Source organism: Dendropsophus ebraccatus, chromosome 1 (assembly GCF_027789765.1).
Source record: "Dendropsophus ebraccatus isolate aDenEbr1 chromosome 1, aDenEbr1.pat, whole genome shotgun sequence".
Classification (NCBI taxonomy): Eukaryota; Metazoa; Chordata; class Amphibia; order Anura; family Hylidae; genus Dendropsophus; species Dendropsophus ebraccatus.
In genome coordinates this window covers 142,697,460-142,701,693 of record NC_091454.1, presented here as the reverse complement: position 1 = coordinate 142,701,693, position 4,234 = coordinate 142,697,460, and positions in this window count along the sequence as shown.

Here is a 4,234-nt window from a genome sequence, read left to right as displayed (position 1 = left end):
CTCTGGTGAAAACCAGCGGCCCCTTAGACTCCGCTCCCTGGTGAGGTTTGTGCCATCGCTGGTGCCGGTCCAGTGGATCCACTACTCCGGGCGTTACACTGGCTTCTATATAAGAGACTATTGGGGAGGGCTGGCTACTATATGAGAGACTATGGGGAGGGCTGGCTACTATATTAGATTATTGGGGGGCTGGCTACTATATAAGAGACTATTGGGGAGGGCTGGCTACTATATAAGAGACTATAGGGGAGTGCTGGCTACTATATGAGACTATTGGGGGGCTGGCTACTATATAAGAGACTATGAGGGAGGGCTGGCTACTATATAAGACTATATGGGGGCTTGCTACTATATGAGACTATTGGGGAGGGTTGGCTACTATATAAGAGTATTGGGAGGGCTGGCTACTATATAAAAGACTATGAGGAAGGGCTGGCTACTATATAAGAGACTATTGGGGAGGGCTAGCTACTATATGAGACTATTGAGGAGGGCTGGCTACTATATGAGACTATTGGGGAGGGCTGGCTACTATATGAGACTATTGGGGAGGGCTGGCTACTATATGAGACTATTGGGGAGGGCTGGCTACCGAATGAGACTACAGGGGAGTGCTGGCTACTATATGAGACTGTATGGGGTATGGCTGGCTACTATATGAGACTATTGGGGAGGGCTGGCTACTATATAAGACTATTGGGGAGGGCTGGCTACCGAATGAGACTACAGGTGAGGGCTGGCTACTATATGAGACTATTGGGGAGGGCTGGCTACTATATGAGACCAGGGGCGATCCTGGCCTCTCTGCTGCCCGAGTCGAACTATAGGATGACGCCCCCCCCCCCCCCCCCCCCGTCAATCCGCCCACATTATAATCCACTACTGCCCCCACCCCCACCCTGCTGTCCCCAATAAACATAATGTTTGGTCCCTTGCTGCACAGAGGATGTCAGGAGAGGAGGGTGCTGATCTTATAGGGGAGGTCACAGCAGCACAGAGGAGGTCAGGAGAGGAGGGTGCTAATCCTATAGGAGAGGTCCCAGCAGCACAGAGGAGGTCAGGAGAGGAGGGTGCTAATCCTATAGGAGAGGTCCCAGCAGCACAGAGGAGGTCAGGAGAGGAGGGTGCTAATCCTATAGGAGAGGTCCCAGCAGCACAGAGGATGTCAGGAGAGGAGGGTGCTAATCCTATAGGAGAAGTCCCAGCAGCACAGAGGATGTCAGGAGAGGAGGGTGCTGATCTTTTAGGAGATGGTCCCCCTCTTCCCCCCTTATAGATGGACCCCCTCTTCCCCCCCTTATAGATGGTCCCCTCTCCCTTATAGATGGTCCCCCTCTCCCCCCCCCTTATAGATGGTCCCCCTCTCCCCCCTCCCTTACAGATGGTCCCCCTCTTCCCCTCCCTTATAGATGATCCCCCTCTTTCCCCTCCCTTATAGATGGTCCCCCTCTTCCCCCCTCCCTTATAGATGGTCCCCCTCTCCCCCCCCTTATAGATGGTCCCCCTCTTCCCCCCCTCCCTTATAGATGGTCCCCCTCTTCCCTCTCCCCCCCCTTATAGATGGTCCCCCTCTGCCCCCTCCCTTATAGATGGTCCCCCTCTCCCCCCTCCCTTATAGATGGTCCCCCTCTCCCCCTCCCTTATAGATGGTCCCCCTCTTTCCCGTCCCTTATAGATGGTCCCCCTCTTTCCCCCTTATAGATGGTCCCCCTCTTTCCCCCCTCCCTTATAGATGGTCCCCCTCTCCCCTCCCTTATAGATGGTCCCCCTCTACCCTCTCCCCCCTTATAGATGGTCCCCCTCTGCCCCCCCTTATAGATGGTCCCCCCCTATAGATGGCCCCCCCCTTATAGATGGTCCCCCTCTTTCCCCCCCTTATAGATGGTCCCCCTCTTCCCCCCCCCCCTTATAGATGGTCACCCTCTCCCTTATAGATGGTCCCCCTCTTCCCCCCCCCCCCCTTATAGATGGTCCCCCTCTCCCCTCTCCCTTATATATGGTCCCCCCCCTGCACAGCAGATAAAACAAAAACAAAAAACAGCACACAACTCACCTGCCCTCCGTTCCCCCGTCGAGCCTCTCTGGTCTGGTCCCGGCTGATGTGCGGCTGCCGGAGGTGTCCCGTCCTGTCCCCGGCACCGCGCGCATCAGAGAGCTCCCCATGCGCCTGTGGCTGTGACTTCCGGCGCACAGGGAGCTCTCTGATGCGCGCGCTGCCGGGGAAAGGATGGGACACCCCCGGCAGCCGCACATCAGCCGGGGGACTAAGGCTGCATTCCCACGTTCCGTGATCCTGACGGATCACGGACGTGGAATGCCGGTACCGGAGACCCCCGAGCCCGGACAGTATCTGTAATTAGATGCTGGGAGCGGGGGAGACTGTATTTATAAGCGCCGCACTGTAGTAACAGCACCGCGCGGCTGATTCATTACAGCGCAGCGCTTATGAATACAGTCTCCCCCGCTCCTAGCATCTAATTACAGATGCTGTCCGGGCGCAGGGGTCTCCGGTACATGGTACAATCAGTGGCGGATTATAATGTGGGCGGCCGCCCGAACCGCCCATATTATAATCTGCCACTGAATGCCGCCCCCAGGGGCGTAGCTAATGTCTCTTGGGCCCTGGTGCAAGAGGTCAACTTGGGCCCCCCCTTTCTCGATGCTATTGGTATATATATATATATCTCAAGACTGATATTACCAATAATACCAGTATACAGGAAATATTATCACCGCCATACTGTTACTAAACAAATCCTGTTTACTGAGACCAATATTGCCAATATTACCAGTACACAAGGGGAAATATTACCGCGACACCACAACCATCACCACCATATTGTTACTGACCAAATCCAGTATACTAAATCCAATAAAACACAGTACCAGATAACAAGTAACAAATAATACCACCACATAGTGACTAACACCACCGCTGCTACTGAATATAATCCTCTGTACATAGACCAATATCACTTCATACAGTCATATAGAGGTGGACGCACTGTACACAGGATCTATACACCATATACATTACAGTGCAGTTAATTGACAAGTGACTCACAGGGGACGTCTTCTCTGATCGGAGTTCTTCCCTTTTCATCTTCTCCATCTGCCCTGGGCCATTATGAGAACTTCTCTGGGCCACGAATCCACAGAATCTGCCAGACAGACATATTAGGCTCCTCACACTGACACCATCCTCATCTCTCTAAAAACTGCACATCTGTACTGTCCCCTTTACACCCTCATTTAGTAGGTAGCCCTGACACTATGTGACCCCCTTACAGTACATGCCCCCCTCTGTGCATGCCCAATTGTATACACCCCCCATGTAGTCCACCTTATAGATGGCCCCCAATGTTTCCCCCTTATAGATGGCCCCCTGTGTTGTCCCTCTTATAGATGCCCCCCATGTTATCCCCCATATAGATGGCCCCCCCATTTATCCCCCTTACAGATGCCACCCATGTTGTCCCCTCCTCCTGCCCCTTCATCACCATACTACTACCCCTTTCATCCTCCTGCCCCTCCATCATCATACTACTACCCCTTCATCCCCCTGCCCTTTCATCATCATACCACTACACCCTTCATCATCCTCTTGTTCCTTAATCATCATACCACTACACCCTCATCATCCTCTTGTTCCATCATCATACCACTACACCCCCATCATCCTCTTGTTCCATCATCATACCACTACACCCCTCATCATCATACCACTACACCCCCCATCATCCTCTTGTTCCTTCATCATACCACTACACCCCCCATCATCCTCTTGTTCCTTCATCATACCACTACACCCCCCATCATCCTCTTGTTCCATCATCATCATACCACTACACCCCTCATCATCCTCTTGTTCCTTCCATCATACCACTACACCCCCCATCATCCTCTTGTTCCATCATCATACCACTACACCCCCATCATCCTCTTGTTCCTTCATCATACCACTACACCCCCATCATCCTCTTGTTCCATCATCATACCACTACACCCCTCATCATCCTCTTGTTCCTTCATCATACCACTACACCCCCATCATGCCCTTTAAAACTAAAAAATCTTTACTCACCTGAATGGTTCCTCTAGTCTTCTTGTCACGCGCGTTGGCGGGCTTACCGCGACTGGGGCGGGGCTTCCAGCGGAGGGGGCGGAGCTTCGCGGGACCTGTTATTTTGCCCTCAAGATGCTCCCAGCCCCGCAAGTCAGCCGGGGGCCGTCC